General features: G+C 45.8%; 1 long non-coding RNA gene across 1 annotated transcript in view; it reads right to left on the minus strand.

Moving 5' to 3' along the window:
• Nucleotides 1-257: 257 nt before the first annotated feature.
• The window catches only part of LOC129394064 (uncharacterized), an 89450-nt gene continuing 77305 nt past the window's right edge, over nucleotides 258-12402 (minus strand). The window contains exon 3 of the long non-coding RNA XR_008621260.2: nucleotides 258-1663. This is a non-coding gene — a long non-coding RNA (uncharacterized LOC129394064). The remainder of the gene's footprint in view (nucleotides 1664-12402) is intronic.

Raw genomic sequence — 12402 nt, forward strand, 5'->3', positions numbered from 1 at the left:
TGAGGAGGTGGAAGACAGGGAAGGGCTGTTAGCAACACCCGACCCTGGCATCGTCGTGCTCTAGGCCTGTGGAGGGTGAGCTTCCTTGGCACAACTCCCCGTAGCTTCGAAGACCAAGACCAGAGAACATGCTGTCTGGGAAGGCTTCTGACTCCAGGGAGGGAGTGAAAGCAAGTTTCCAAACCAAGGTTGAGTCAACTAAAGTATAGTCACCCCTGGAGTCAGCATGTGACATCCATGATAATTAGGTTTTCTCATTCTCTTCTTTTTTAGTTTAGATAACAACTCTCTGGCTCTCTGCATTTCATTTTGTGAATAGGTTAAGAAACCCTATTTATAAGTTTAATGACAATCTTATTCTGGGAAAAAAAATACAAATTTGAGCATGCTTTGCTTCTAACTGGGGTTGGCAGGCTTTTCCTGTAAAGGGCCAGGTGGTCAATATCTTAGGCTTTGTGGGCCACACAGTCTCTGTCTCAACTGCTCAACTTGGCCTTTGCAGTATGAGCACAGCATAGGTGATACCCAAACAAATGGGTGTGGTTGACTTGGCCTCGGCCCCGGGGTCACAGTTGACCTGCACCTCTCTCTTGGATTTGAAGACAAGCGTCAGGTGGCTGTAACTAATGCTGACTGGCAGGCGGTGGCTGTGTGGACCGCTGTGATGAGAAGAAGCCCAAGGCCTCGGGCAGGTTTGGTGGGAAGGGTGGCTGGGTTTAGTGATGTTTGCCACTGGCCAGGTAGGGAGGACGGCAGCTTCGTGCCCTGTGTTTGTAGCCCTGCCTGGCAGCCCTGGGTGGGAGAGAGTGAGCTGGATTACAATGCACACAGGCAGCAGGTCAGTGGAAAGGGAGTTTTTGGAATGGGGGCGGCACTGTGCAAGGGCGGAAAGGACACTTTTTGTTTGGACACTGTCATTTACTCTCTGTGAATCTTCCAGATATCTATCTATCTATCATCTGTATCTATCTATATCTATCTATATCTTTTTTGAGACCGAGTTTCACTCTTGTCGCTCAGGCTGGAGTGCAGCGGTGTGATCTCAGCTCACTGCAGCCTCTGCGCAGGTTTAAGTGATTCTCCTGCCTCAGCCTCCTGAGTAGCTAGGATTACAGGCACCCTCCACCATGCCTGGCTAATTATTCCACTTCAATTCACATGGCTCCCAGAAGCACCACACTCCTCACTACCCTCTTCTGACCCTGCCAGTACCAGGATACTTCCCCCAGTAAAGCAACATCGTCGTCGAGGAACGCCACAGCACACCCTGCACCAGAGCCCCCCGAGCACCAGGGCTGCACATGCAGCTTTGACACTGATTTTGATGAGCAGCTCTCTGTCCCTGGGCCACCCCATAGCTCCTGAGCCCTCCTAACCCTGGTCCTTTTCAGTGAGATGCCACCTTTATCACATCACTGGGAGAACACAAGGAGGCACATTTCTAACAGTGCCCCAAGCGGCCATGACTTTGAGCTCTAGTCCTGCCAGATTTTCAGGCTTCAGCCCTTCTTTAGACATCGGCTCCTCCCAGGGTGTGCACAAGGACGGTGTCCTGGTCACTTTGGGCCTCTGCATTTGCTGTTTCCTGCTGGCCTCTGCTCCTCTCCCTGGGCCTCTGTGTCCACTGTGTCCCTCTGGCCACAGCTGCTGCCACTGTGCAGGCCTGGGGTGGGGACAAGAGAGGAGACATCCTTTATGATTCCATCACAAGCACAGGGCCCCTTAATTTCCAAAGTGGCGCAGAAACCAGCTTGTAAATTTTGATGAGACTATACAAAACTTTCAGGATCAAGTTTCACGACAGAGAGTTGTGATTTGATGTGATGGTCTCCTTGCCTAGCACTGGGCCTCTCTCAGGCCGTGGGCCTCACTTCGCAGTGTGAGAGCATCATAAGCCTGTCTGCAGTCCCTAGAATCCAGACTCCATGCCTGACACCCTGGTCCCAGGCTGATGGTGACAGCAGAAACGGTCACTGTCTTCAACAGAAACCCCGCCCACAGTGTCGGCTCCTCTCCTGACCCCAGTAGGGACGTGGCATCAGAATACAGGAATGTGAGATCAGCCTGCCTCCAAAAGCCAAGAGGGTCTTAGTTTTGAATGCTTGGTGTGCAGGACATTGACTGCACATTCCAGGTTGAATTTCCCACCTGCAGGCTCTGCTTGCCTATTTATAGAAGTGCCTCTAACACAGGGCAGAGATGGCATTTCCCCAGCCTCAGAATGCCTGTTATCTAAGCTTCGTAAAGGCACACACACAGCTTCTCAAGCACCAGCAACTGTATGCAAGCCCAGGACAGTGCCAATCCAGTGGAAAACACAGGAATGCTTCTTGGTGCCTGGGAAGAACCAAGTCTGCAGAGCAGATGCTCACTCAAACACGAACCACATGTAACATTACCCGACACGACACAGAGCTTCTTAAGAAAGGCAGCTGCGGTTTTTCAACTGCGGCTGCACAGTACAATTAATCACCTGGGGAACACTTGAAATGACTGATGTCCGAGCCACACTCAGAGCGACAGAGTCAGAAGCTCTTAAAGGGTTGGCCCAGGAACTGGCATTTTCAAAAAGCTCCCAGATGATTCTGTTGTGCAGCATGTGCTGGAACCTGTGCTCTGAAATGCCAACATCCAGATGACTGGTGGTGTTAGTCAGAATAAGCTGGATTCTAGAATAAGCTGGGTTCTCCTACAGGCACTCATAAATCCCAGTATTTTCGTGGCTTATCACAACAAGGGTTCATTTTTCCTTCACACTGCCTGTCCATTAAGGGTCAGCAGGAGACTCCACTCCACACAGGGAGCGAGTCACGGAGGCTTTGTTACTGTGTGACGGACGGCATTCTCTTAAATACTTGCTTCCTTGGTTGCCATGGCAGGGGAAGAGACATCTGGAAGGTCACACCAGGCTCTTCTAGGTTTTAGGCTGAAAGTAGCACCTGTCACTCTCTGCCATAGCCCATAGCTGGTCACATGGCTCTGGCCGGCAATAAGGCAGCTGGCAAGGAGGTGGTGGTGGGGATGAGCAGGAGGCTGACGGATGTTTGATGGATGCCACTGTTTCTGCCACACTGCTGTTTTACACATCTCGTCCCCCAGTATTGACTTGGTGCTTACTTGACTGAAGGGTCATTTCAGGAAATTATGCCAGAAGGAAAAACCAGCCAGCCTTAACATAGTGGTCAGGTTTAAGTCTCCATCACTTGGAGCTGCCTGCCATTTTGGCATTTTTGTAGCTTCCAAAAATCCCACCAGAGTTTGACAGAAAATGTAGATATTTTGCTTTGTTACTTATGTGCACAGTCAGCCATTTCAGGACTTTCCATTGATTTGTCGTTTCTCACATTGACAGTGCACTGTTTTAAGTATTGAAGCTTTGCAGGGCATATTGATACATTATAAGCTCAGTTACCTCTCAGTGCTTTTGTATTTCGGATATTATCTTGTTTTTTTTCTTTACGCATTTTTCATTGTACAGACTTTAAAAATAAGTGTTATAAAATTTGGTTATGATTTCTATTGGGATTAGACATCTTTATAATATAATCTTCTGCCTCAAGGAAATGCCCTATATTTCTAATTATTAAAATCTTCTGGCTGGGCACAGTGGCTCATGCCTGTAATCCCAGCACTTTGGGAGGTTGAGGCAGGTGGATCATTTGAGGCCAGGAGTTTGAGGCTGCAGTGAGCTATGATGGTGCCACTGCACTCTAGCCTGGGTTACAGAGCGAGACCCTGTCTCTAAATAAATAAATAAAGTCTTCCCCTGACTTTCTCAATGAATGTTAGCATTTTTTTCTTATAGGACTTACATATTTCTTACTAAGTTTATTTTCATATATACACATTCACATACCTATATATACATATATTCATATGAAATGTGTATAGCATATTTTCCCATCATATTTTCTAATTATAGATGATATTTAGGAATGTTATTGATATTTATATATTCTTTATAGAACAATCAACTTTATTAAACTTGAATGGATTTTTTTTCCAGGTAGAAAATCATATTGCCTGAAAATGAGTATAGTTTTGTCATCTTCTCTCTTATAATTTTGCATCCGATTTGTTACCAGGCCTTATGGCATTGACCAAGCCCTTCAGAACAATGTTTCACAACAATAGGACCAGCTGTGTTCTTGTCTTAGTCCTTATTTTAATGGTAACAGCTGCAGTGTTTCCTGTTGATTGCTATTTTTGGATAGATATTTTAGTATCTCAAGAAAGTATTCTTCTAATCTTAGTCCCCACAGTATTTTTTTCATCATTAGTAGTAAATATTAGATTTTATGAAATACTTTTTGCCATCTATTGATATGATATGTGCTTTTTTTTTTGCCTTTTTCTTTTATATCCTTTTTATGGTCCGGTTGATGTAATAGTAAAAATAAAAAAAAAATCATTGTATTTAATCCTTGAGGAATAAAGACAACTCTTGGCTTCACATTCAAGACTTTTTAAAGATGGACTCCAAACTGACTTGTCCAGTCTCCCATCCCATCATCTCTCCAAACTCACATCAGCTGCACCTGATGACAGGCATGACCCAAAACCTGTAAAGTGTTTTGCAGCCCCTCATGCTGTTCACTCTGTCTGAATTGCAGTATCATTATCTTCCAAATGGGGACCCCCTGAACAATCTTCTAGGGTGATGCCCCTGTGAAATCACCACTCTCAAATGTGTCCTAAGCTGGACAATGAATGACAATATATGGTCACCCTCTCCTAGGATAAATTGTCCCTGCTCTCAACCCCCAAAGGGTTGGATGTCTCCCTTCTGCACAGCATACCTTCCTGGACATATTTTCACCATAGCTTTCTGCTCCCCAGCAGCAGTGAGCTGGCACACAGTAGGCGCTCTAAGCCCTAGCCAGGGGTGTTAGTGGAATGAAAGAATGTTACAACCTCATTTTTAAAATAAGAGGAGCTCTCCTTGCAGGGCACCTCCCTCCTCAGCATGTGCCCACAGAAGCTTTCCTGATGGGTAGCCCTAGGCCATGCTGCTAGCTGCTCAGCCAGCACCCACAGAGAAGTGAAGACAGGAAGGGACTCCTGCAGGGAAATTGCTGGGGCCATTGGGAAATGTATGCTGTGGGCTTGGAGCCTGCGAAATGGGGAGAGAGGAGAGGAGAGGGTCTGGAAGGTGGAAGGAAGGGAAGTAGGAGAACAGAAAGAACAAAAAAGAGGAATGGAGCAAGAGAAAAGAGAAGAAAATGGCAGATGAGGGAAAGAGGGAGAGAAGAAGAGAGAAATGGAGGAGGAGGAAAGGAGGCAGTGGCTGCCTCAGAGCAAGGCTATGCCCTGCTCGTCGCTCTCACACAGCTATTTTGGGGGGTGCTAATTTCCTGGCTATTTGGGGAAACTTTGCAGGCATATTCACTTATCTTGAACGTTTTGGGCTTCACCAGCCTATGATTGCAAAATAAGGTCACATTCCTTTTAACTAGTCAAATGAAAATAGGATAAAAGCTCTACTGCCTGTGATGTTAGACTCCCCTGAAGAGGTCCGATGGCCCTATTTCTGGGGGTTCCTTGGGGTGCAGTTCCCTGTTTGCTCAGAGGGTGGTGCTGGTCAAGGCTTTGCACCCTGGTCCCTCTTCCTGTGCTCGGGGCTGCCTCTGGGGTTGTGACCCTGGGAGGTCCTCTTCTTGGAAGCCTCCACCATTCCAGTGATTCCCCTGCACCCGCCACCCTGAACTCAGGGGAGAGGGACTGTGTTCCCTCTTCACTCCTCAGGCTCTCCTCTCAACTTCCCGAACTGCACAGCTGGCTCCAGGCCCTAATTACTGATGAGGCTTTCCTGAGAGTTGAGTGAGAATGAATAAAAATTAGGAGATATACCTAATGTTAAATGACGAGTTAGTGGGTGCAGCACACCAACATGGCACACGTATACACATGTAACAAACCTGCACATTGTGCACATATACCCTAAAACTTAAAGTGTAATAATAATAAAATTAAAAAAAATAAAATTAAAAAAATTTAAAAAAATAGATGAATGGATAAAGAAGAGAAAAAAATAAAATGAATGCATGAATGAAAAAAAAAAAAAAAAGAAGCACAGCCTAGGACGTCACTTACAAAGATGCTAATCTTTAAGGTCCTTCCCTGGGGACCTCCCAGCCTGGCCCCCACCCTGCAGGCATTCAGCAGCGCCCCCCTCTACTCCTCCCTTATTCCCCACAGCCATGTGGCCCCTGAGATGAGGCCATTTTTCTTCCTCTGAGACCCGCCGCTGGAGTCTGTATTCGTCTCCCATGACTGCCGTAACAAATGACCATAAATCTGGTGGCTTAAAACAATAGAAATTTATTCACCCAGTTCTGGAGGCCAGACGTTCAGGATTGAAGGGTTGGCAGGATTGGTTCCCTCCGGAGGCTCTGAGGGAGAAACTGTCCCTTGTTTCTCTCCTAGCTTGTGGCAGCTGGGGCCATGCTTGGGGCTCCCTTGGCTTGTTGAGGCACCACTCCAACCTCTGCCTCCATCTTCACATGGTCCTTTTCTCTGTGTGTCTTAAATCTCCCTCTCCTTATTCTTGTAAGGACAACAGTTATTGGATTTAGGGCCTACCCTAAATAAAGGATGATCTCATCGCAAGAGCCTTAACTTACTTACATCTGCAAAGACTCTATTTCCAAATAAGGTCACGTTCACAGGTACCAAGGGTCAAGACTTGGACATATTTATATTTTCTGAGGCCACAATTCAACTCACCACAGAGTCCTTTTTTCCTATTTCAGGGTGGGCATTTTCTAGGATGAAGGGCTATTATTCCTATATCAGCTACAAGTACATGGTCTTGCTCTTTGATCCCCAGAGACAACTAAATTACACTGAACACTCGAGTCCGATATCCATTCTTGTTATACACATACTTTTAAAGGACACTTGGAGTGGCTTGCAGGGTGAACTGGGTGGACAGGGGCGCCCTAACCATCAGAAGGATAGTTCATGTCATAAACAGAAGGGTATGAGACACTAAATCCTCATGGAAGAGGAGCAGCAGGGGTAACAGTGGTCGTTAACTCCCGCATTGTAAAGGCAGCAGACTGGGAGCTGGAAGGGGGAAGCCAAAGATTCCGCGAATGCCTTAGGATGGCTCTAGCTCACCAAGGCTTGAATCCGTTAATGACCAGGTGCTGATAGTAGAATTAGAAGAGGCTGCCATGGTCACACAGTCCAGCTTTTCCTAAACTGTGCCTGCCAAGGACTAAGAATGTTGCAGCAGGCATTAAATAGGAGAGGGGATGGGGGAAGAGTTAATTATGTGATCAAACCAGCAGAGAACACTAGAGTTAAGCAAAGATGAATGCATTTCCATCGTGAAGAACTTCTTGGTATCTTAAGCCAAGGGTTGCAAATGGAAATGTCTACAGGGGCCAGACAAGTAGTGGGGATGACAGGGACCATAGTGACCAGACAGGGACTGTGGGACACTGGGGAGTGTCAGCCCTGTCTTTGAGGGCAGGCATCATTGTACAGGCACTTCTGATCTGATGTTAGGAGGGGTTGAGGCTGCTGAGGTAAGGAGTCAAAGGCAAAATACACAAATGCCAGGGAGGATTAGGCAATAAAATTTCAAAAAGAGCCCATGTGGCAAACTGAGCCAAGAGAAAGTGATCACCATAATGGGCATTGCACACAGCCCTGCTTCCCTCTGCAGCCTGCAGCATTCGGCTGCTTTAGTGCATTTTGCAAACTTGTCAGTGCAAAACATCGATATGTCAGGAAAAGCTGAGTAGGAACCCGAGCTCTGCAATAGAGCAACAACTTTCTTCCACTCACTGGTTCTGCTCACCAGTTAGTATGAGCTATCTTACGTTGCAGCCGAGTAGACTATACTCTTGTCCCAGTTCCCCTGCTGAAGACCTGAGTTTAGATGCTGGCTCAGGCTTCCCCACTTATTAGTTATGTGACCTTGAGCATGATTCTAAAACTTTGTAAATCTCCATTTCTCTGTTTCAGCTATTCATTGCTGTGTAACAACCCATCCCCAAACAGTGTCTTAAATGAATAACAATAATTTATTTTTCTTCATCAGGAGTTAAGTGAGCTCAGCTCAGCGGTTCTCAGGATCTCTCAGGTGGTTGCAGTCAGTCAGTGGCTGGGACTGGGCTGGGGTGTTCTCAATGTCATCTTCACCCACATGTCTGGCTCCTGAGCTGGGGAGATTCACACAGCTGGGGCTGGAATAGCTGGGGCTCCTCAAGCATCCCTTTTTCCACATGGTCTCTCTGCCTGGTGGCCTCCAGGCAGCTGACTCCTGACGTGGCGGCCCAGGGTTCCCAGAGCAAGTGTCCCAAGAGAGCCTGGCAGAAGCTCTGTGGCCTTTTTTATCCCAGCCCTGGGAGTCACACAGTATGACTTCCACCTCATTTTATTCATTGAGGCATCCACAGAGGCTCATCCAGACTCAAGGAGAGGGGACATGGACTCCACCTCTTAATGGAGTGAGTGTCAAAGAATCTGTGGGCTCTTTTTTTTTTAATTTTTAGTTTTTGAGGGTACATAGTAAGTGTATATATTTATGGGTTACATGAGATGTTTTGATAAGGCATGCAATGCGTAATAATGACATCATGGAGAATGGGGTATCCTTCTCCTCAAGCATTGATCCTTTGTATTATAAACAGTCCAGTTATACTTTTTTAGTGATTTTAAAATGTACCATTAAATTATCGTTGGCTATGGTCACCCTGTTTTGCTATGGAATAGTAGATCTTATTCATTCTTTTTATTTTTTGTACCAATTCACCATCTCCAACTCCCCCCAGCCCCTTCACTACCCTTCCCAGCCTCTGGTAACCATTCTTCTACTGTCTATCTCCATGAGTTCAATTGTTTTGATTTTTAGCTCCCACAAATCAGAGAGAACATGTGATGTGCTTGTCTTCCTGTGCCTGCATTATTTCACTTAACATAGTGACCTCTACTTTCATCCACGGTATTGCAAATGGCAGGATCTCATCCTTTTTGATGGCAGAATAGTACTCCATTGTGTGTACCTACCATGTTTTCTTTATCCACTCATCTGTTGATGGACACTTAGGTTGTTTCCAAGTGTACACATGTTTTAAAACCACTACATTATCCAGTAAATGGGGCCAATATTACCACTTCCCATAGAATGGAAGCACCACAGTTTATTTCACCTGATTTCTCTTTTCTTTCTTTCTTTCTTTCTTTCTTTCTTTCTTTCTTTCTTTCTTTCTTTCTTTCTCTCTCTGTCTCTCTCTTTCTTTCTCTCTTTCTTTTTTGATAGAGTTTCACTCTTGTTGCCCAGGCGGGAGTGCAATAAAAATATCTTGGCTCACAGCAACCTCCACCCCCCCGGGTTCAAGCAATTCTCCTGCCTCAGCCTCCCGACTAGCTGGGATTACAGGCATGCACCACCACGCCCAGCTAATTTCTTTTGTATTTATTTATTTATTTGCACCACCACACCCAGCTAATTTCTTTTGTATTATTTTTATTTTTATTTTTTAGTAGAGACGGGATTTCTCCATGTTGGTCAGGCTGGTCTCAAACTCCCGACCTCAGGTGATCCGCCTGCCTCAGCCTTCCAAAGTGCTGGGATTACAGCATGAGCCACCACACCTGGCCTATTTCACCTCATTTCTAAAAGCAGCCATTTTCGTTATTCCAGTGTTTTGGCCGTTATACATAATGGTGAAGGGAACATCTCTGTGTATAGTTTTTTCTTTTCTATCTTCTGCTATTTGCATGGGGCTGCCAAGAAGGGAGATTGCAGGATCAAAGGGTAGGAACATTTTAATCCACTCTTCAGTTTTCAAGCATCTTTGAAGACATGGTGAGAAGCCTCCCAGGCTGAATCACACTTTCCACACCTTGGCTGTGTGTGTACATGGGCTGTGTGCGTATTTTGGGGCCTGGGCCGAATGTGATTTTTGCTTGCTTACTTTTCGCCTTCACAATGCATAATCAAAATGCTTTTGCTTGAACACAGATAGGTTCAAAACCTAAAAACAGCTCCTGTGTGCTGCAGGGGAAGGTTATCCTTTTGTGAAATTCTGATGTGTCCAACTGGGGACAGGACAAAGCAGAGGGGACATGGAGGGACCCTGATCTGTAGGCAGTTAGTGGAGTTACAGGCCCACACTTACTCTGAGTAATGTTTCTCAGCCTTTTAGAAATGTAAGCCCACATTTCCTCTAAAGCTTTCTTCCTTGATCTTCTGGATGAGCCCAGAAGTTGCATTATTTTGGGTAGTGTGCTCTATGCAAGCATTTGAATAAGATCTTCTCAAGCCATATCTTTTTCTTCCCTCCAGGGCTCCTCAACTGGAGGTTGGGCTGCTCTCTGCTCATAAGCTCTGTGTCTCCTTGACGAAGACTAAGAAGAGATCTGGAGCTATGACTACCATTTCAATGATTATTATTAGGGCAAACCTCCTCTGGGCAGGGATCTAGATAATTGCTTCTAGAATTGGCTTCTCTTTACTGTCTATGGCTTTGAAGTCAAACGACACATGCTAGGTACTTTCTATTTTAAGTTTTAGCTGGGTTTATGGGAGAGAGTTGGAATGTTAGAACTTTGTTTTTGTTTGTTTGTTTGCTTGTTTTTTTAAAGTAAATTTAGCCAGTAACCTTAGGAGGGACTTGTCACTTGGTTAAATCCTTTCACAGCAACATGGCAGAGAGAGCCCAGCCCTGAACTTGAGAGTCACAAGACTAGCGTCTTAGCTCCAGCTCTGTCATTAACCTGGTGGGTGACTTTGGACAAATCACTTCCTTAATATCTTCAGATGCCCCACTTGAGAAGTATGGACTTGAACTTGGCCAACTCCTACAGTCATCCCAAGTCTAAAATTTGATAATTTGTGAAAGCCAGCCCTGAGTGTCTTTACTCCGAGAATCCTTTTAGAATTCCTTCCATCTTCCTCTGGCCAGCTCCAGATAAACACAAGGGTTAGGGCCTGGAGGAGAAGCAGGTACTATATTCTTGGCAAAAGGGGTTGTCTTGTCTGTTATAACAAAATACTATAAACTGGGTGGTTTATAAACAACAGAAGTTTATTTTTCACAGTTTTGGAGGCTGGGAAGCCCAAGATCAAGATGCAAGCAGATTTGCTGTCTGGTGAGAGCCCACTTCCTCACAGACAGTGCCTTCTTGCTGCATCCTCCCATGGTAGAAGGGACAAAATAGCTTTCTGGGATCTTTTTTATAAGGACACGAATCCCAATCATGTGGGCTTTGCCTTCACGACCTAGTCACCTCCTAAAGGTCCTACCCATCTCCTAATACCATCATCTTGGAAGTTAGAATTTCAACATATGAAATGGAGGCAGGCAGGAGCACAAACATTCAGACCATAGGAGGAATTTAAAATGACAGAGAGATTGTCTTAAGCTGGGATCTCCCAGAAGCAGATCTGTAGACAAGGACTTGAAGTGGTTTATTCAGGAGGTTGAGGGGGGGAGTGAGATGGGGCAGAGAAGGAGGCTAACACAGACAGTGCTGGTGAGCAGGCCATCACTGTGGGCAGCTGGGCTGTAATCCTGCTGAAGGCTTCTGGAAAAACACCTCAGAGTTGTCCACCTGAGGATGAGATAGCTGGGGTATCTATCCCCCAAGGGGTGCTAACCACCCCCCGGCCCTGCCTTGCACAAGCCAAGGAAAAGCTCTTGGGTGGAGCATTGCTGATGTTTGCAGTGGGCATGCACAGGATGTGCAGAGGATATGGGTGGGGCTTTGACAACGTCTGCTACTGCTAATGCCATGTGGCACGTTGTTCCGATTTTCCTGGTTGCTCACTGTATTAAAGTGCATACGAAATATACTTTGCACAAGATTCTGCATGGGCTTAACAAGTTTAGGAGTCTTTTGATGTTCCATTTTGTCAGGTAAACAGAGACTGTATTGAATTAGAAGGAAATGTCTCATTCAGCAAGAGGCTGGAGACATGGGAAGGATATATAAAGGTCTATGTTGAAATCATATGACATTGAATAAACTTACAGAGTTTGTGATGAGAACAATGATGGAAATCCTATAAGGAAGGGGTTCAGGTGTGGAAATCAGGGCATGCATGGAACTTAGATGCCAGGAGCATCATGTAGACATTGTGTAAATGAGGACGGCCTGCTGCTTTTCCCACTGACATGCTGCTAGCCAGAGTAAATTAGCCAAGGATCCATTGGTTCACCTTTTCTCCTCCATTCTGCCTGCACCATTGTTGTGGGGAAGGAAATCTTAAAAGGGTGCAAGGAAGAGGAACCAACACCACCCACTTTGATTAGTGTTTGTGAGCATCTACTATGGCAGACAGGACACTCAACATTTGGGGTACTCAGAGTGAGGCACTAGTCCCAGCTTCTCAGGAGGCTGAGGCGGGAGGATCGCTTGAGCCCAGGAGTTCAAGGCTGCAGT

This window comes from Pan paniscus, chromosome 16 (assembly GCF_029289425.2).
Source record: "Pan paniscus chromosome 16, NHGRI_mPanPan1-v2.0_pri, whole genome shotgun sequence".
Lineage (NCBI taxonomy): Eukaryota > Metazoa > Chordata > Mammalia > Primates > Hominidae > Pan > Pan paniscus.